Source organism: Mustelus asterias, chromosome 17, assembly GCF_964213995.1.
Source record: "Mustelus asterias chromosome 17, sMusAst1.hap1.1, whole genome shotgun sequence".
In the NCBI taxonomy this organism is placed as follows: Eukaryota; Metazoa; Chordata; class Chondrichthyes; order Carcharhiniformes; family Triakidae; genus Mustelus; species Mustelus asterias.
The window spans coordinates 83,622,662-83,644,449 of NC_135817.1; the positions used below are offsets into that span (position 1 = coordinate 83,622,662).

Consider the following 21,788-nt stretch of genomic DNA (forward strand, 5'->3'; position numbering starts at 1 on the left):
TTTGTAAATTGAGTTTGTGTCTTTATATTCCCTGCTTGTGAGCAGAATTCCCGCTAACCTGATGAAGGGGCAACACTACGAAAGCTAGTTATTTATACCTGACATGGGACAACCAGGCCAGGTGGATTTATATTGGAAAAAGGCTTTGTGGATGGAACTTATAAGGTTAAAGTGAGGCTAGTCACTAGGGATTTTAAAGAGTGACTGTTGTTAGAGCGAATTCTCCCACAGCTGGAGAAGTCATCATGAAAATCTTTTTAGCTCTTTGGCCACATATTCATGGGAGTGAGATCTATCGATATAAAAGCTGCATGTCTGCATTTTTGCAGAGAGAAGCATTTCAGAAGTCAGGAGATGCAAAAGTAAAAGTATAGAAACCAAACAATTGCATCTCTGGCCAAAATAATCTTTCCAGGGCGTAATATTTTTCGGTGAGGTCCATTTTGCTGAAAGTAAAGTTGTGTTCAAACTAAAAGTAGGTCCTGTATTGTTTTACTGGCATCATAAAGGATAAGTTTCAGGCATCTTCATGATGAGTGTTCATGATTTTTTTTAAAGGGTTGAACTTCAGGGTTTAAGAAACATGTTATGAACAAGATTAGCTTAAATTTAAAATTGAGAATCAGGTTTGTTGGGCCTTTTAGATATATTGGTTTAGATATTAAGCAGAGTAGGTCTAGAATAAATTTAGACCAACAATCCTGCTCAGACAATATTAGTTTCACCCGGGTTCGTCACACCAGGTCCTTGGAAAGATAATGTCCTCTCTGAAGAAGAGACAAGCAATTGGAAAGCTTGACTGGTCAGTTGAAATTGAGTACAAGAGTTGGCAAATCATGTTGCAGCTATATAAAATCTTGGTTAGGCTGCATTTGGAGTATTGCGTGCAGTTCTGGTCACCACACTACCGGAAGGACGTGGAAGCTTTGGAGAGAGCGCAAAGAAGGTTCACCAGGATGTTGCCTGGTCTTGAGGGTGTTGGCTATGAGGAAAGGTTGAATAAACTAGGATTGTTTTCACTGGAAAGACAGAGGCTGAGGGGAGACCTGATGGAGGTCTGCAAAATTATGAGGGCATAGACAGGGTGGATAGTCAGACGCTTTTTCCCAGGGTGGAAGTGTCAATTACAAGGGAGCACAAGGTGAGAGGGGGAAAGTTTAAGGGAGATGTGCGGGGGAAGATTTTCACACAGAGAGTAGTGGGTGCCTGGAACGTGCTGCCAGAGGAGGCGGTGGAAGCAGGCACATTAGCAACATTTAAGAAGCATCTGGATGGGTACGTGAATAGGGAGGAATTAGAGGAAATTGGCCCGAGTAAGGGCAGAAAGTTTTTTTCAGTTTAGTTAGGGCATTATGTTCAGCATGGGCTTGGAGGGCCGAAGGGCCTGTTCCTGTGCTGTACTGTTCTTTGTTCTTTATTCTATGAAGCAACATGGGCCATCTGCAGGAGCAGGATTGCATTCATCTACTATCTGTAACACGGTGGTCCAGCAAGTCCGTCACTCTATTATCAAACTAGAGGATCAATTCGACTCACTGTGAACTGTAAGAGGACATTCCAGGAGCAGCAGCAGACTTAAACAGCCATGTGGTGCCAATGTGGTGAAGCAACAACACACTGCGACATGTATGCCAACAGCAGAGACAGCATGTGAGAGACAGACGTAAATGATCCCACAACCAATGGATCAGATCAGAGCTCTGCAGTCTTACCAATCCAGTAGTGAATCGTGATGGGAAATTAAACAACTAACCAGAGGGTGCGGCTCCCTCTACGTCCCCATCCATAATTCCAGTACATCAGTATGGAAGACAAGGCAGAAGCATTTGCGTCCATCTGTAGCTAGAAGTGCCGTGTGGAGGATCCATCTCAGCCTTGTCCTGGGGTCTGCAACACCAATGCTAACATTCAGCCAATTCAATTCACTCCATGTGATATCAAGAAATGGCAGAAAGCACTGGACTCAGCACCACTGAGGACTTGTGCTCGCCGTGTCCCTAGTACAACTATAGCCCTGGAATCTACCCAAAGATGTGGAAAATTACATCATGTCATTAAAAAAAAGGACAAGTCCAATCCGCCCATCAGCCTCAGCTGCGAGCAAACTTTTCCACTCAATAACGATGATGCCTGGTTCTGTAACATATAGAGGAATTCAATAATTTATTTATCCTTGGGCCTTAATCTCACCAGTATTGACTTATTACTTTCAGTGTTGATGCTCCAAGACTTGCGACTGGGTGGAGGAAGGTTGTAATGTGATATTTATAAGCCACTTAACTTCATCACATTATACTGAAACATCTGCTCCAGTTTTTTGCTCTGTGGAGTGACCATCAACTTCCAATTGAATGCTCCACAGATTATTTTCTGTTCTGTTAACTTCTCCTCAGAATGCTATTTTTTTTTTTGCCTGTGGCTCTTCCACTTCTTGGATTTGATTTGGCCTTGCTATTTTCTATTTCTTCCTGTGAGATACTTGTAGTTTAGACTGGCATGCATTTTTAAAGTGTCCTGACTTTCTCGAGTTGTGTCTCTCTGCTCCCCCTGCTGGGCATTATTCCTGCTCATGCAGGGTTTTCCTGTCACATGGGACGCCTCTCAAGTGCTGTTGGCAGACTTTTTCCAGATTTCGCAGGCTTTTGCTTCACTGTGCTTTCTCCTTTGTGTCCGATCTATTGAATGGCTTCACTGATTTTGTTTCCAAAGGACCTCACTTTCCCCATGAGCATCTGCTCTGTTTAGTTTCCCTAACTCAGTCTGTCATCTGTACTGCCTTTGTGAATCTTTTCTCAGTTGCAAAAGATCTGGCAGGGTTTCATCTCAGACCCCAACTACGATGCAGTTTCATGTTCATTCATTCCTGAGGATCCCTTAGTCACATAAAGCGGGATTTTACTTGCTCGTCCCGAAACTGTAAAATCTCGCCCGAGGTCAATGGACCTTTCCATTGTCCGCCCCTCACCCGCTCCGATTCCTGTTCCCAGGCAGTAAAATTCCAGCCACGGTATCAATTATACTGCTTCAGGAACAATGGAGGATACCGGCTACAGACAAAAAAGCTCTCCGACACAATGCCAAAGACTACTCGAAATATCCTGCAGAGAAACATGATTAAAATACATTTCTGAAAGACATAATATCGCCACATAATATTCACAATTCTCCAGTCTTCTGGCACCACCCTGTGTCAAAGGAATTCTGGAAGGTTATCAGTAGCGCATCTGCAATTCCCACTCTTACTTCCCTTGGATGCATCTCACCCAGTCCTGGTATCTCATCTCTTTTTAGTAAAGATAGCCTTTCTAAAACCTCCTCCCTCTCAATTGTAAATTATCTGAGTACCAGGTACTTCCTCTCTCACCTCAGACAGATACAAAGCATTTGTTTCATACCTTGACTATTTCTCCTGCCATCATGCGTAAATCTCCCTTTTCATTGTCCACCCCTTGCCCACTCCAATTACCATGGCGGGTGTGGCAGTAAAATTCTGGCCATCATCTGTACACGTCCATTATGAAATAAACCATGATTCACTCTTTCCTTTCCTCTCATTAAATTTCGCTCCCTCGATTATTTTGTTTTTTGAACACTGAAGTTTGTATTTAATGCCTAGAGGACTTCATTGTATGAGCTTAAAGCCTCATTGATGCCTTGCCTTGCTATTACATCATCTGCAATAGCCCCCACTGCATAGAATAAGGGACTGACCTGATCCATTTGTTCAAAGCTGAACATAAGAACTAGGAGCAGGAGTAGGCCATCTGGCCCCTCGAGCCTACTCCGCCATTCAGTAAGATCATGGCTGATCTTTTCATGGGCTCAGCTCCACTTACCTGCCCACTCACCAGAACGCTTAATTCCTTTACTGTTCAAGAATGTATCTATCCTTGCCTTAAAAACATCAAATGAGGTAGCCTCAAATGCTTCACTGGGCAGGAAATTCCACAGATTCACAACCCTTTGTGTGAAGAAGCTCCTCCTCAACTCAGTCCTAAATCTGCTTCCCCTTATTTTGAGGCTATGCCCCCTAGTTCTAGTTTCACCCGCCAGTGGAAATAACTTCCCTGCTTCTATCTTATCTATTCCCTTCATAATCTTATATGTTTCTATAAGATCTCCCCTCATTCTTCTGAATCCCAATGAATATAGCCCCAGTCTACTCAGTCTCTCCTCATAAGCCAATCCTCTCAATGCCGGAATCAACCTATTGAATCTCCTCTGCACCCCCTCCAGTGCCAGTATATCCTTTCTCAAGTAAGGAGACCAAAACTGTACACAGTACTCCAGGTGTGGCCTCACCAGCACCTTATACAGCTGCAATATAACCTCGCTGTTTTTAAACTCCATCCCTCTCGCAATAAAGGACAAAATTCCACTTGCCTTCTTAATTACCTGTTGCACCTGGAAACCAACTCCTTGAGATTCCTACACAAGGACACCCAGGTCCCTCTGCACAGCAGCATGCTGCAATTTTTTACCATTTAAATAATAGTCCATTTTGCTGTTATTCCTACCAAAATGGATGACCTCACATTTACCAACATTGTACTCCATCTGCCAGACCCTCGCCCACTCACTTAGACTATCTATATCCCTTTGCAGACTTTCAGCGTCCTCTGCACACTTTGCTCTTCCACCCATCTTAGTGTCATCTGCAAATTTTGACACACTACACTTGGTCCCCAACTCCAAATCATCTATGTAAATCGTAAACAATTGCTGTTCTGTGTTTACAGAATTTCTTCCTCCAGTTGTTCCATTGTTGAGCCTCTTGTGAGCCTTTGGCCTTTCTGAAAGGTTTCGGGATTGGTAATGTCGGCACCATGCTTGTCCTGAGCTCTGGATCTGTTACAGTTTCAATAATTTGCCTTGTGGATTGTGATCTGCACTCACGACTGTTTAGAGGCTGAGTCTGAGTGTCAGCCACACCCACAATGATCTGTTCTCAGATGAGTCTTCAACCCTTTTGCTTCTTGTCCTTTTTCCAAGGATTTGTATGTCTTTCAAGTCTGCAGTCTTCTGGAGCCTTTTTGGATTCTATCTGCTGCCACCATGTTTCGTCTTGAGTTTGGAGTCTAGATGGTGTTTCTTTCGGGTTTGTCTATTACCCTAAGAATGCTACCATAGACTGTTACTTGGAAAAACCATTCTCATTTATTTCCAAATCTATATACATCATATATTGGGGAGGCGATGGCCTAGCGGTATTATCGCTAGACTAATAACCCAGAAATTCAGCTAATGATCTGGAAATCCGGGTTCGAATCCCGCCACGGCAGGTGGTGGAATTTGAATTCAATAAAAAATATTTAGAATTAAGAATCTAGTCATGACCATGAAACCATTGCCGATTGTTGAAAAAACCCATCTGGTTCACTAATGTCCTTTAGGGAAGGAAATCTGCCGTCCCTACATGTTCTGGACTACACGTAACTCTAGAGCCATCGCAATGTAGTTGACTCTCAACTGCCCTCGGGCAACTAGGGATAGGCAAGAAATGCTGGCCAACCAGTGACGCCCATGTCCCATGAATGAATTAAAGCAAAATCTCCGTACTGTATGCAAGGTTGCACGTCTGCTTTCCTCCAAATGTTGGTTACTTAATGATGTGACATTCCATCATGCTTGTATCAGTGTCAGGTGCTTCAGATGTTAAACTTCCACCACATAGAAACCACAAGAGCAAAATTTGAGATTTTATTGGTGTGTAAAGGAGGGAAGAACAAAATAAATTGGGAAGGTCCCTCTGCCCCCATTCCCAAAAGCACCTGAGTCAGACAGACCTCATGGTCTGAGGTGTCACCTCTTGCTCAGTTGGCAGCAAGCTCACTTCAGAGTCCGAAGTTCGTGGGCTCACGTCCCAAGTTATACATCCAAGTGCAAAATTCTAAGCTGACTCTGTCAGCGCATTATGTAGGGAGTCTTCCACTGTTAAGAGATGCCATCTATGGATGGGACATTAAACCGTGGCTCCTCTTGAGTGAATCATAAAGTTTCCAAGACATTATTTCAAAGAGGAGGGGAGTTCTCCCCTAGTCAACATTCAAACACTCAACCAAGATCACATCAAGAGGATTATGTGGTTTCCATTAACCTATAATTACTCACAACCAACAATTATACCAATCAACAAAGCCAACCCACTAACACTAATATTATGTAATCTAGGAACAAGTGGGAACTGATACCACAAATTAATATCCTAGAAAAAGCCTGTGGTCATTAACAACATTAACCATGGACTGGATTTTCTACATCGCAGTGGGCTAACGATGATATAGTTGTTTTGAATTTAATCCTTTTTTTATATAATTGCCAGCACCTCACATTTTCCTTATTTAATCCAATATAAATATAGGAACAATGGTGGCACATTCAAGCTCTCAAACCTGCTCCAGCATTCAATTAGATGCTGGCTGATCTATATCTAAACTCATTTACCCACCTTGGCTCCATCACCCTTAATTTCCTTAATAAGGATAAGGTCTCAGAGGGATACATATGATAAACTCACTGGCAATGGGAAAGAAAACAGTAGAAGCAGTGACAATGACTTTGCATCGGTATTTACCTGCGAGAACAAGGAGATGGACATGACATTAGAAATTATCAAAAAGGATATAAAGATATTTGAGATAGAAAGGAGGGAGATAATTGATCACTGATACATTAATTAAACTTACAAAGGATAAGAACCTGATCTGGGTGGATTACATCCACGCATATTATAAGAAGCTAGGGAAGAGATAGCAGGGACATTATTATATAAAGTGCAAAATTCATTAGAAAGCTGGTGAACAGCGAATGTAATTCAAAAAAGGTGCCAGGTTTAGGATAGTGTGCTAATAGCTACACTAACAACTAATGTAAGGTCATCAGTCGAGCTCATAACATGACTCATTTATACTTGCCAGATGTAGCATATATTAATACATGGGAAACCATTCTTGGTTTGCAAACAAAAACATCCTGAATTACACAGGAACTGGGGAGCCAAAAGCTCCCCATTGCTTTCTCCATGGCAACAACCCAGCCAATCAGAGTCGACTTGCCAACCAATCAGCACCCTTTTCTGCTGAGTTATAAACTGTTGTGATTGTTTGAAATTTGGTATTCTTGCATTTGTCCCGATGAGTGCAAGGTGAAAACATTTGACAACATGGATCTCCTTTCAGTAACATAACAATACAGCAAAGGCATAAAATCCTGTTTGTTTAAATGCTGGAAAAGTCCAGTGAACCCATTTTATAGTATTCGAGTTTGATCCAGGACTTGAGCCCATAATTTGATTAGAAACCACTGTCCGAACTTGGTTTGAACATGCTCAAAAGAGCTGAAGTCCAGAGCTGAGGTGAGAGTTACTGTCCTTGACAGCATTTGACTGAGTGTGACATCAAGGAGCCTGTAGTAAGGCAAAACCCAGGGAGTGTGGGCTGCAGCAGGAGGGGAATGAATGGAAAGGGCTAAACAGGCAGAATTGTAGCATTCACACTCACTGCAGGCAGACAGGACAAAATACAAATAACTATATCTCAGACAGCACTGAAACAGTCACACCCCAGGTAGTATCGCTCCAAGGTTACAACAACCATGAGAACTGATATCAATTATCAAGGCTCCAAAGGGTCTAGAGGAACTATTGTGTCTCTGAAAACTTAATCAAATATCCAGGAGATGGGACAATTACCATCCCATCAAAATCAGTTTGACAAACACAACGCTTTGATATTGTAAACAGGTAGACAGGAGATGTCCAGAAAACATTTAAAGTTAAAACACACAGGACAATGGACCCACATAATGTGATCAAAAACAGAACTGGAACCTATTCAAAGTAACAATCTGATGACTTAATTAAAATGTAGCATACAAAAAAGTTTAAGAATATGTCTGAACTGATGATCAGTGGAGTAGCTCAGAAGCAAGCTATAGTTACAACCACAAGTTCTGCTCTCCCTCATGCATGTTGAATAAAGCCATTTTTGTTGAGGTTCTACATGGTCTCTGAAGACTCAGTTCATTCATTCCCTTTTACAGAGCCCTCGCAAAACTGGAGTCAATGGGAATTACAGGGGTAATCCTGGTTAGAGTCATTCCTGACACAAAGTAAGTTGATTCTGGCTGCTGTCAGTCAATTATCTCAGTCCCAGGGCATCACTGCAGTGGATCCTCTGGTTAGTGTCCTCGGCCCAAACATCTTCAGCTGCTTCATCAATTTCCCTCCATCATAACGTTAGAAGTGAAGATGTTCACTGATGATTGCACAATGTTCAGCACAATTTATGACTTAAGCAGTCCATCCCCTTATGCAACAAAATCTGGGCAACATTCAGGCTTAGGCTGATACATGGCAAGTAACATTCACACCACACAAGTGCCAGGCAATGACCAACTCACACAAAAGATAAATTAAATATTACCCTTTGAAATTCAATTGCATCATCATCGCTGAATCCACCACTATCCTAGGGGTAACCATTAGCCAGAAACAGAACTGGAACCAGCCATATACATACTGTGACTACAAGAGCAGGTCAGAGGCTGGGAATTCTGCAGCAAGTAACTCACCTCCTGACTCCCCAAAGCCTGTCCACCATCTACAAAGCACAAGTCAGGAGTGTGATGGAATACTCTCCACTTGCCTGGATTAGTGCAGCTCGAACAACACTCAATAAGTTTGACACCATCCAGGACAAAGCAGTCCACTTGATTTGTGGCCCCATCCATCACCTTCAACATTCACTTCCTCCACCACTGATGTACTGTGATAGCTGTGTGTCACAGTACAAGATACTCTGCAGCAATGCACCAAGCATTCTTCAACCGCACCTCCAAACCTGCGACCTCGACCACCTAGAAGGACAAGGGTGACAGATACATGGAAACTCCACTCCAGCATCTGCTGCCACGACCATTCCCTTCCTCGTCACTCACCATCCTGGTTTGGAATTATATCACCATTCCCTCACTGTTGCTAAGTCCTGGAACTCCTTTCCTATTGTCACTGTGGGGGTACCCAAACCACATGGACTTCAGTGGCTCAAGAAGGGGGGTCGCCACCACCTTCTCAAGGGCAATTAGGGATGTGCAAGAAATGCTGGCCTAGCTAGTGCCACCCACATCCCATGGAAAAATTAAAAAAAGGATTCCTTAGACATTATAAAGAAATGACAAATTTTCCTTACTATACTGTAAGGAACAGTATGGTGGCACAGTGGTTAGCACTGCTGCCTCATAGCGCCAGGGACCCGGATTTGATTCCCAGCTTGGGTCACTGCGTGGAGTTTGCACATTCTCCCCATGTCTGCGTGGGTTTCCTCTGGGTGCTCCGGTTTCCTCCCACAGTCCAAAGGTGTGAGGGTTAGGTGGATTGACCATGCTAAATTGCCCCTTCATGTCGGGGGGTCTAGCTGGGGTAAATGTATAGGGATAGGGCCTGGGTGGGATTGTGGTCGGTGCAGACTCGATGGGCCAAGTGGCCTCCTTTTGCACCAGAGGATTCTATGATTCTATGATGCTGCTTCCAGGTTAAATGTTGTCACAGAAACTAAGGCAACCCAAAACCAGAACTCCCAGGTTGCAGAAGAGATAGAGAGCAAGTTACAGCAGAAAAAGTGTGCATATGATAGATGTCGGGTTGTTAATACAAATTAGCACCAGGCTAAAGATGTGCAAGTTAAGTTGATTGTCCATGCTAAATTGCCCCTTAGTGTCAGAGGGATTAATAGGGTAAATACAGGGATGGGACCTGAGTGGAATTGTTGTTGGTGCAGGCTTGATAGGCCGAATGGCCTCCTTCTATGATTCTAAATGTAAAAGGCTCAGAGGAGAAGTGAAAAGCGAAATAGAGGGGGCAAGAGAGAGAAGTGACTGGCAGTTAACATAAAAGGAAATGAAAAAGTCTTCCACAGCTATCTGAATAGTAGAGGCGTAACAGGAGGAGGAATGGGGACCAATTGGGACCAAAAAGGTGGCCTATACACAGAGGCAAAGGACACAATATGATAGAACCTCACATTAAGTTTGAATGTGACATAGTTCATTCAAATATTAGTGTTTTAAATATGAAGAAAGGGAATTATGATGAATTGGGAAACTAAACTAAAAGGTTTAACGATGGATGGGATACAATGGTTGGAATTTTACTGCCACGCCCACCCCAATTCCGGGGCCGGGCGAGGCTTGGAGAAGGCATTCTCCGTTGGCCTCGAGCGAGATTGCATGGACCTCGGGCGGATGTGCCGGTAAAATTCCGCCATTTGTGAATAAGTGTGAAATTATTCCCTTTGGTAGAAAAAACAGAAAGATAGGAGTTGGGATTTTCTGGCCACGCTCATCCCAAAACCGGAAAATCCCGCCCGAGGTCAACGGATCTTTCCATGGTCCACCCCTCGACCGCTCCAATTCCCATGGCGAGTGGAATGGGAAAATTCACCCCAGAATATCTCTTAAACAGTGAGAGGTTGGAAAGTGTTGATGTCCAAAGGGATTTGGGTATCCTTGTTCATGAGTTACGAAAAGTGAGCCTGTAAGTGCAGCAAGCAATTCGGAAGGCAAATGGTCTGTTGACCTTCATTGGAAGTGGATTTGAGCACAGAAGTAAAGCTGTCTTGCTCAGTTGTATAAAGCCTTGGTGAGACCTCACCTGGAGCATTGGTCCCCTTACCTAAGGAGGGATATACTTGCCACAGTGAGAATGCAATGAAAGTTCATCAGATTAAATGCGGGATTGTTTTCTGAGGAGATATTGAGGAGACTGGGTCTGTATTCTCCACAGTTTTGAAGAATGAGGGGATGACCACATTGAAACTTACAAAATTCTTACAGTGCGTGACAGTGTGGATGTAGATGAGATGTTTCCCCAGGCTATTGAGCCTAAAGCCAAGCGACATAATCTTAGCAAAAAGGGTAAGTCATTTAAGACTGAGATGAGGAGGAACTTCTTCACTCAGTGGGTGGTGAATCTGTGGAATTCTCTACCCCAGAGGGCTGTGGAAGATCAATCGTTGAGCTTGTTCAACATGGAAACCGATAGATTTCTAGAAACTGATGGCAACAATAGATATGGAGATAATGCAAGAAAGTGGTATTGAGGTATATGATCAGCCATGATAAAATTGAATGGTGGAGCAGGCTCGATGGGCTGAATGGCCTACTCCTGAGATAATAAATGAAAGAGAAGATGCTTTCACCTGCAGATGATACCAGAACGAGCATACATGAATATAAGATGGTCATTAATAAATCTAATAAGGATTTCAGGAGAAACCTCTTCACCCAGAGAGTGGTTGGAATGTGGGACTTGCTACCACTTGGGGCTAGTTGAGGAGAGTGGCAAAGATGCATTCAAGGGAAATAAAAATAAAAATAGAGGAAAGGAATAGAAGAATCTGCTGTTATAATTAGATGACGAGTGATGGGAGGAGATTTGGGTGGAGAACAAAAACTTGCATGCACTTGTTGGGCAGAATGGCCTGTAGCTATGTTGCAATTACCATGTCAACATTTTCATCCCCTTTGCCAAAATAAATCTATCAATCTAAATTTTAAAATGTTCTGCCTCAATAGCTTTTTGGAGGAGAGGATTCTAAATTTCCAGTACCCTTTTTGTGAAGGTGTATTTTCTGATATTATCCCTGAATAGTCTCGTTCTAGTGTTAAGCTAATGTCCCCTGGTTCCGAACTGCCGCCTCCTCCCCACCCACCAGGGAAAATGGTTTCCCTTGATCTTCCCTAGTAACTTTTTTCACCATCACCTCAATTAAATCACCTCTTAATTTCTATGCTCAAGAGGGGAGGCGATGGCCTCATGGTACTATCGCTAGATTATTAATCCAATAACTCAGCTAATGTTCTGGGGACCTGGGTTTGAATCCTGCCACGGCAGATGGTGGAATTTGAATTCAATAAGCAAATCTGGAATCAGGAATCTACTGATGATCATGAAACCATTGTTGAGAGGCTGAATAAACTGGAACCTTTTTTTCTCTGGAGCGTAGGAGGCTGAGGGATGATCTTATAGAGGTCTATAAAATAATGAGGGGCATAGATCAGCTAGATAGTCAACATCTTTTCCCAAAGGTAGGGGAGTCTAAAACTAGAGTGCATAGGCTTAAGGTGAGAGGGGAGAGATACCAAAGGGTCAATAGGGACAATTGTTTCACTCAGAAGGTGGTGAGAGTCTGGAAGAAGCTGCCAGCGGCAGTAGTAGAGGCGGGTACAATTTTGTCTTTTAAAAAGCATTTAGACAGTTACATGGGTAAGATGGGTATAGAGGGATATGGGACAAATGCAGGCAATTGGAATCATAGAGTCATAGAGGTTTGCAGCATGGAAACAGGCCCTTCGGCCCAACTTGTCCATGTCCCTTTTTTTTAAACCCCTAAGCTAGTCCCAATTGCCCGCATTTGGCCCATATCCCTCTATACCCATCGTACCCATGTAACTGTCCATGTAACGTTTTTTAAAAGACAAAATTGTACCCGTCTCTACTACTACCTCTGGCAGCTTGTTCTAGACACTCACCACCCTCGGTGTGAAAAAATTGCCCCTCTGGACACTTTTGTATCTCTCCCCTCTCACCTTAAACCTATGCCCTCTAGTTTTAGACTCCCCCACCTTTGGGAAAAGATATTGACTATCTAGCTGATCTATGCCCCTCAACTGGGACCAGCTTAGTGGTAAAAACTGGGCGGCATGGACAAGTTGGGCCAAAGGGCCTGTTTCCATGCTGTAAACCTCTAGCACTCTATGATTGTTGGGAAAACCCATCTGGTTCACGAATGCCCTTTAGGACAGGAAATCTGCTGTCCTTATCTGATCTGGCCTTCATGTAACTCCCGAGCCACAGCAATGTGGTTGACTCTCAAATGCCCGTTGAAATGCCCTCAGTTGACTGCACCATTTCAAGAAGGCAGCTTCTCAAGGGCAACTTGGAATGGGCAATAAAGGCCAGCGACGCCCATGTCCCATGAATGAATAAAAAATAATCTTGACTATGGAATGTAGCACGATATTGCAGCACGATGTAAACTCATTCTCAAAATTGCATAGACCAACCTGCAGTCTTTGAGCACCTTGTACTTTGGGAGAACTCTGTGAGTGGACTGTTCAGTCCCAGTTTAGTCGAGTTGTTTGAGTTATGCACAGATCTGTTCTGGATCACTGGCTGTTCGCAATAGCCAACGATGTTCCGGAGAAGGTGGAGTCAATCTCCTACCCACAAAATCAACTGTGATTGAAGACAGGGGGGGAAAGAAGTCCCAAGCCATTGGGTATCTGTCCACATCTGGGAAAAGAAAATAGCAATTAGCATATCAGGTGTAGCAGCAGATCTGAAATGACCCTTTCCCTCCAAGGTGCTTCTAAACATGCATGCTGGAATTTTACCACCTCGCCCACCCAAGGCTTATAAGATCCCACCAGAGGCCAACGGAGAATGCCGTTCTGCAAGCCTTGCCCGCCCCAGCAGACGTGCCGGTAAAATTCCGGCACCGGCGTACTTCCAACATGATCTGTTTCTTTATTATGCATAGTTATTGTATGGAAATAAGAAATTTAAATACATCTTGTCCTGAATATGCATAGAAAGATGGTTTCACTCGTGAGGTCAGAATGAAGGACCATAAATATAAAATAGCCACTGATAAATCGAGTCAGGAATTCGGGTGAAAATGCTTTACTCAAAAAGGGGGAGAGAATGTGGAACTCACCACCACAGGCAGCGGCTGAGGTGACTAGCAGGAATACATTCAAGGAAAGTTAACTATGCAGACGAGGGAAATGGGAGTCGAAGGATAAATTGGGAGGGCTGGATAAAGGGGGGTTGAAGGAGGTTTAAAGGCTGGCAAGGCTCTGTTGGGCCAAATGGCCTGTTTCTGTGCAGTAAATACTTTGTAACTATGGAATAAGTGGAAATGGAAATTGGGCCTGTCCTGCAACAGATGAGGATCATTTCCTGCACAATGTCTCAACAATGAGGATGAAAAATACCCCCAAAATATTCCATATTCAAATATTCAAAATATTCAATGCTTTTTCCCAGGGTGGAAGAGTCACTTACGAGGGGGCATAGGTTTAAGGTGTGATGGGCAAGGTTTAAAGGAGATGTACAAGGCAGGTTTTTTACACAGAGGGTGGTGGGTGCCTGGAACTCATTGCTGGGGGAGGTAGTGGAAGCAGATACGATAGTGACGTTTAAGTGGCGTCTGGACAAATACATGAATAGGATGGGAATGGAGGGATACGGTCCCTGGAAGGGTAGGGGGTTTTAGTTCAGTCGGGCAGCATGGTCGGTGCAGGCTTAGAGGGCCGAAGGGCCTGTTCCTGTGCTGTAATTTTCTTTGTTCTTTTCTTTATTTCAATCAAAATGTTCAAACTCCATGAATTGACATCTTTCACAACATTATGTTCGACCCGCCCAGTGAATTTCTCTCAGAGCCTTTCAATTCCTCTATCAAACCTCAAGGCATCACTCAGCCTGGCTCTCACACCATCCAATTCAATATTCTCTTCCCTTACAACAACTGGATAGAACATTTAGCCTGATTCTCATTCCGAGCATGTGGGCCTTGAAAAGGCTCCTGGTGTGCAATCTGCATAGCAGCTCAAACTGATGGGCTAAAGCAATCTTCCCAGCTCTGCCCCCTCCTTCTCCCTCCCCCCAGCCACCACCCCCCTCACTCCCCCTGACCAACCTCCCCCTCCCACCACCACATAGTGAGGAGGTTGGACTTTCTGCACTAGGTGTCCCTATCTGTGACAGGAGACTTTCTGCAGCAGATTTTGGGAAGGAGGCTGGCTGAATGGCTGGATGATTAGCAACCTGTTCAGGCCTCGCTTCAACTTTTGCCAAAGGTGATTATCCTTCGATGATCTCTGCGCGCCAGGCACCAGAGCCTAAGTCGACAGCCCCCGAAACCATTAAATCTAAACATGTACAGGGTTGGGAGGAAAGATTCAATGTGGGACTTCTCAACTTGTTGATAGAGCCACAGTACAAGCCTGGCCCTGACTTGGGACGAACAGGAGGAATGTTACTCAGGTTATTGGAGGGGGTATGCGGTGCAAATGCCTACTTTCATGATTGATATTTGGTGGAAAAAGAACTTATAGGTTGCAGAGTTGAAATGTTCAATTGAAGATAAATAGGGAAGAAATTAGTTTGAGAGATTTGCAAATAAACGCAAATAAATTACCATTTCAAAATATGGTTCATGTGCACTTACAAGGTGAGAGCTCGAAGGGTAAGAACCATAAAATGGGGAACTGGAGATGGTAATTCTGAGAAGAATTGCCTTGTTTCGTTAGCGATATGAATTATTCATATATTTGTCCAGATCAAATAAAGGTTGAAAAGAAACTAGCAAACAAAGAAAGTTCTTGAAGAATCCATCCACTTTTCAGATCAAAGGAAAGGAATTGTAGATGATTGGCTTGAATCTCTTATTGGTACATCCCAGGAATACCAGGTTGCCACAGAGTGAGGTTTCAGGGTAAGTACCCTTTTGGGTTAAGTTTCTCTGTGTGTTTTCTTACAGACCGAGACAAAGAGAAAGAGGAGAGAAGGTAGCTGAGACCAATAGCAAAGGGCTATCAGAAACAACAGTGCTTTCAGGTCTTGGAGCCACTGAGCAAGAAGGAATGGAAGTCAATGCTTGATCTGTGATATCAAATATTGTGAGGTACTTAAAGGGAATTGGAAGGTTTCCCGATTGAAAACTAGAGGAAGGAACCCAGGACTTCTCATTACCTTGAAGAACAGCAGGAATAATGAGGTGAATCAAAGTGAATTTTGGAGAGCTGTGGCACACCTTGGTTTGGTTACAGGAGCAGTGAAATAACTGTCAAGATCCTGGAAAATATAGGGTAATTCTTGGGTGGAATTAAAAATGGGATGACATGTGGGCCGGCATTCTCTGGTCCCGTCAGCAATGCATTCCCGCCCGCAGGTTTCCTGGTAGCATGGGGTGACTTCAATGAGAAACCCCATTGACAGCAGGGGAACCAGACAAACCCGCTGTCAGCAAATGGTGTGTCGCCTCCTGCCAATAAAAAATATGCAGTCGGGATGCCGAAGAATACCGCCTTTGGTCAGTTAGGATTTTCAGGCTGAGGGAATAATTATTAAATATACTGTTAATTTACCGGTTTTGTTTAATTCTTGTACAGTAAAGTTTTTGTCAAAAATGTTCTTTCAGGTAATAATTGAGATTTGATTTTTTTTAAGTTATTGGTTCCCCTCAAGATCATAACAGGGGAAATGGTAAAATGTTACAATGAAGCAATGAAACATAGTGTTGTAATTGAGATTGAGACACTGTAAAGGGGACATCGCTCTCAATCTACCCATGGCTGCCTTATTTTTAAGTTTATTTATTGGTGTCACAAGTAGGCTTACATTAAAACTACAATGAAGTTACTGTGAGAATCCCCTGGTTGCCACACTCCGGTGCCTGTTCGGGTACACTGAGGGAGAATTTAGCATGGCCAATACACCTAACCAGCACCTCTTTCAGACTGTGGGAGGTAAAACGGGAGCACCCAAAGGAAACCCACACAAACACGGGAAAAGGTGCAGACTCCACACGGACAGTGACCCATGGCCAGAATTGAACCCGGATCCCTGACACTGTGAGGCAGCAGTGCTAACCAGTGTGCCACTGTGCCGCCCTGTGTTTGATGTTGACATTGAGTGCCAGGGATATTCCATTCCTCAGCACTGTAATTAAGAGCTTTAATGAGCAGAAAGCCTGAGAAAAACAATGCCACAGGCCCTCAACAGCTCAACTCACAAGACCACTCACGGTACACTCACTTATTTAGTTCTAGATTTCTTCCATGGGCCCCAGAGTGAACAGCTATTGGTGTGACTCAGTGGGTAATATTCTTGGTCTCTGGGTTAGAAGGCTGTGGTTTCAAGTCTAGACTCTGGAGCCTTGAACACATATTCCAGTACTGAGGGAGTGCCACACAGTCTCTTGGGTATGACACTAAACCTAAGCTCTGGCTGCCCTCTTGAGTGAATGTAAAGCATCCCATGGCCACTGTATTGAAGGAGAGCAGGGGAACTATCTGCAGTGACCTGGACAATCTCTTAACTAGGGTCACTAAAACAGATTATCTGGTCATTATCACATTGTTGTTCACAGGGGGGATGGGGGGGTGGAGGAGGGTCAGCTCCATTTCAACAGCGGCTATGCTTTGAAAGTACTGCAATTGGCTGTGAAATGCTTCAGGACATCCTGAGTTTGTAACAGGTTCCAAGTTAATGCAATTTTGCTCTTTCTTCCAATAGTGAGTTTATCTCAGAGAATGAATCAGAATGCAGAAAGTAAGCTACCTGGATGGATGGCCTCACAAGGGCAGCACAGTGGCACAGTGGTTAGCACTGCTGCCTCACAGCGCCAGGACCTGGTTCGATTCCAGCCTCGGGTCACTGTCTGTGCGGAGTTTGCACATTCTCCCCATGTCTGCGTGGGTTTCCTCCAGATGCTCCGGTTTCCTCCCACAGTCCAAAAATTGCCCATGCTAAATTGCCTCTTAGTGTCAGGGGGGCGAGAATGATACATATATATGCAGTTACAAGGATAGGATCTGGGTGGGATTGTTGTTGATGCAGGCTCGATGGGCCGAATGGCCTCCTTCTGCACTGTAGGGACTCTGTGATTCTATGTTTTCATGGACTGTGGCAGGCAATATGATTGCATGGAAAACAACAATATCTTACATTTTATGCTGCATTTAGCATCAGAAAACATCCCAAGCGGCAACCCAGGTGCAATAACAAACAAAATTTGACACTGAGCCATATAAAACGACCACTTTGACCTTTTGGTCAAAGAGGCAGTTGTTTTGAGAAGACAGACAGCGTGTCTGTGTGGGTTTCCTCCAGGTGCTCCGGTTTCCTCCCATAGCCCGAAAGATGTGCTGGTTAGGGTGCATTGACTATGATAAATTCTCCCTCAGTGTACCCAAACAGGCGCCGGAGTGTGGCAACTAGGGAATTTTCACTGTAACTTCATTGCAGTGTTAATGTAAGCCTGCTTGTGAAACTAATAAATAAACTTTAAACGAGAGAGGTGGAGAGGTTTACAGGAGGAGTTCCAGAGCTTTGGGTGCAGGGACACTTGCCAATGTTGGAGCGATTAAAATTGGGGATCGGCAAGAAATCAGGACGGGGGAGTGCAGAGATCTCAAAGCAATGTGGGGCTGGAGGAGATGACACAGATTGGGAGGGACTAGATCACAGAGGGAGCTGAAAACAAGGATGAGAATTCTAAAACCGAATTGTACATCACCATTCCCATGCAGTCTGAGCTACCGGCCCATTGCAGTGTGGGCTACCGGCCAGAGAGCCTTATTACAGTTGTGTCATTATTTTTTCTCTCTGCCAAAATGCAAAAAAAAAGCGAACGACTGCAGCTCCTTTTCAGAGGAACACGAGAGGAAGAGGGACATAACAAATGAATGGGGTGGGGGCAGGGAGGTGGCGTTGTGGTGGAAATGGAGAGGAAAGAACCTCTCAATTATCCAGTAACCTTTACCAGAGTACAAGTGTCTCTGAAATCTTAATTTATGAGGCAGGAGCAGGGTGTACATTTTGTTATGGCGCACGTGACCAGTGCAGCTGTTAAGTCTTAGAGGGAGACTGTGTCATTGCCCCGGTGAATAATGTGTTCGAGCTTGGCACTGAGCCAAGCATTCTCGATGAGGCAAGTGGGAGAGAGGCAATCTAATCCTGGAGAAAGAAACCCTTTCCCACAACCCTCCGCCACCCACCCCCCCCCCCCCCCACAACCCTTTCATTCCTCCTGCCCAACCACCCCCCCCCCACCCCACTGCTTCCCCCAGACCCCCTCCCTCCGACATGCACTTTATGCATTGTGCGCGATTCAGATTCGAAAATTTATAGTCAACGGGAGCTAATCGGCAAATCGGAGCAGCCATGCCAGGTGAATGCTGACGGGGAGATGGTAGAATGCTCGCATGTCCCAGTGCTTATACACTGACATTGCAATGTGGCACTGCAACAAGATACCAGTCAGCCTACCTGTCAGAGCCCTGCACGTTACGCCCATCTCTCTCTCTCCCCCACCCCAACCCCTGTCTCACCACCCTCTCTCTCTCTGTTTCTCTCTCTGTCTCCCTGCCTCTCTCCCTCTCCCTTCCTGCCTCTCTTCACCTCTCTCTCTCTCTCTCTCTCTCTCTCTCTCTCTCTGTCTCCCTGCCTTTCTTCGCCCCTCTCTCTCTCTCTCTCCCTGGCTCTCTCTTGCTCGCTCACAATCTTCACTGTTCCAGTAAAGCAGATGCAAATCAGAGCACATTGTGTAAAAGGCCAGACTGACCTCAATTCTATTCATTAATAAATCAGCATCCCAAACCCATTGCCTCTGCCAAAAACAAGCTGAAAGTGGCTGTCATATTTGCAATATATTGTGATAGACAATGGCGATAGATTCAAAGTGAAGTTTATTTTAATCAGAATGTAACCTATGTTAGATATACCGTGTTTGCGACAAGATATTGATTTTAGTATGGTTCTGGTACAGCTTGGTATAACATAAATACATAGACACCAGAGTGAGGATTGAGAACAGTGTGCTATTGTGTTTGCTATGTACAGCAATGTTCCAATTGCCGCATTAGTGCGCATTGGGGCTGTATATATTGCACCTCTGAATCCATTTCTGGGTTTTCCCGAAACAGGGAATTTCAAGGATAAGAGAGGGGGAGGAAGGAGAAATACAGGAAAAAAGAGATGAAGTAAGGAGGGGAGTAGAGAGACAGGAAGATGGGGTAGGGGGAAAGGACAGGAAGGAGAGAGAAATAGAGATCGTGACCAATGGAGGAGCACAGAGAGAGAGAGAGCGAAAAAGACAACAGGGATGGAGGGATAGAGAGAAGGGCAGAATAAAGGGGGAGGCACAGCAGAAAATGATAGGGGAGGAGAAAAGGAGGGAGAGATAAAAAGGGCAGAGAGGAGCACTGTGGAGAGAAGGAGAGATGAGAAGAATGAAGAGGAGAGAGTGAGAGACAGAGAAAAAAGGACAGTCAAAAGCTGTGATACCTAGTCTCAGGTAGATTTAATCTCCGTCCATCACTTAGAAAGCCTTCTTAAAAATGAAGAATTCTGATGGTAATTCCCCCTCCCCAGCACACACCCGAAATAAAAGGGATAACTGGCGCTACAGTCATAATGAATCACTTCATACGAACAAGAGTCATTAATGAGAAGCCCTAATGGCTCAGAAAGCATTATGTTAAACAAAGCTCATTAATGTATGATGCAAATGAGTTCCTCACCAATGATGTCACAGACTGGCTCAGACGAAGAGCAGCACCCGCTCGGTGGGATTGGCTACTGGCCCCCTCCTGAAGCAATTGCCTTTAGCTTTGGCAGAGACCGAACCACAGATTTTGCTCTCTCTCACTCGCTTTCTTTCTTTTGTTGCTGTTTTCTTGTGCAATCTGGTTCAAACCCAGCTACGTCTCCATAGTACTGGGCACCCTGAGAGAGAGAGAGAGATGGCGAGACAGAGACAGCGAGATAGACAGAGAGAGAGAGAGAGCAACAGAGGGAAGGAGAGACATAGGGAAAGAGAGAGCGAGACAGAAGCAAAGACAAAGGGATGGAGAGAGAAAATGAGGGTGTGAGGGAGAGAGGGGGAGAGAAATAGAGAAAGTAAGGGTGAGAGAAAGAGAGAGTGAGGGCGAGAGAGAGAATGAGAGAGAGAGAGAGAGAGAGAGAGAGGAAGAAAGAGACACCCCTCGTTTATACAGCCTCTCATACCACTCTGACATACAACTGCTGTTGAAATGCCAGCCCTTGGCGTTGAGCCCAGACTGTGTTCCTTCCTTGGGGGAGTTTTCCTTTATATATGAAAGGAGGGAAGAGAAAGCAAAGTAAATACAGTCTACTTGCTCATATTAAATAGCGTAACTAGTGGCGATTGCAGCATTGTTCGCTTTTTGATTTAAAAAAACCAATCCTTGCAACAAAAATAATGAATAATATAAAAACGCAAGCTGACCTGTGATTTAAGTGCCCCGGGCTAGAATTTCCCTCCTTTGTCTCTTTCTGTGTAGAAATCTTCATTCTCCGTCTTTCTCTTTAGTACCAACTGTTCAGCACCATTCTCAAAATCTATCGGCGATTTCTATAAATCTTGAATCAAGAAGAGAGAAAAAAAATACATACATGTAGACCACCCCCTTTCCTGATCCCTGAAAAGTTTGCTTGATATTTACAATGGAATATGGATGAATCGGGGGGACAATTAGCCCCTCTCCTTAACGGTATGAATTGAGAGCGGGCTGTGGGGAGGGAGAGGGGGCGGGGGGGGGGGGGGGGGGGGGGTTGGAACCAGGCAGGGGTGTTAACTAAAGAAAAACTTGGGTTCAATTAAAAAAAGAAGTGGTGCGAAAATGCTAGGAAGCCTTAATTTTTTTCGCAATTCAGCTCTCTCTCCCTCCCTCTCCCCCACCCCACCCCCCTTCTCTCTCTCTCTCTCTCTCTCTCTCACTCCCTCTGTCTCTGACCCACTTTGCCAAAGAATGCCGTCATATCAACTTTAGCATACAATGGATTTCCTGCTCAGGGATCCTTGCAAACTGTGGCCTTTATAACCAGTGACTGTTATGTACAGCTAGACAGTAGCCAATCAAAAGGCCGCTCAGCCTAGCTGTACCACAATAGGTGCGTTGGTCACACTGCCGTTATGAGTGCAGGTTTAAATTAATTTAATTGATGGTCGCTGATCTACCTAAGTGTGTACGCTTCCTAA

At 44.4% G+C, this 21,788-nt stretch overlaps 1 long non-coding RNA gene across 2 annotated transcripts in view; it reads right to left on the reverse strand.

The window, feature by feature from the left end:
- Nucleotides 1–21,105, reverse strand: part of LOC144506211 (uncharacterized) — a 322,365-nt gene extending 301,260 nt beyond the window's left edge. The window contains exons 1-3 of one of the 2 annotated variants that reach the window (XR_013499864.1): nucleotides 21,036–21,105; nucleotides 20,308–20,512; nucleotides 13,063–13,291 (exon numbers count right to left, since the gene is read on the reverse strand). This is a non-coding gene — a long non-coding RNA (uncharacterized LOC144506211). Of the gene's footprint in view, nucleotides 1–13,062; nucleotides 13,292–20,307; nucleotides 20,681–21,035 lie in introns of those variants that run through there. The other variant, XR_013499863.1, reaches the window with a different exon arrangement.
- Between the last annotated feature and the right edge of the window lie 683 nt (nucleotides 21,106–21,788).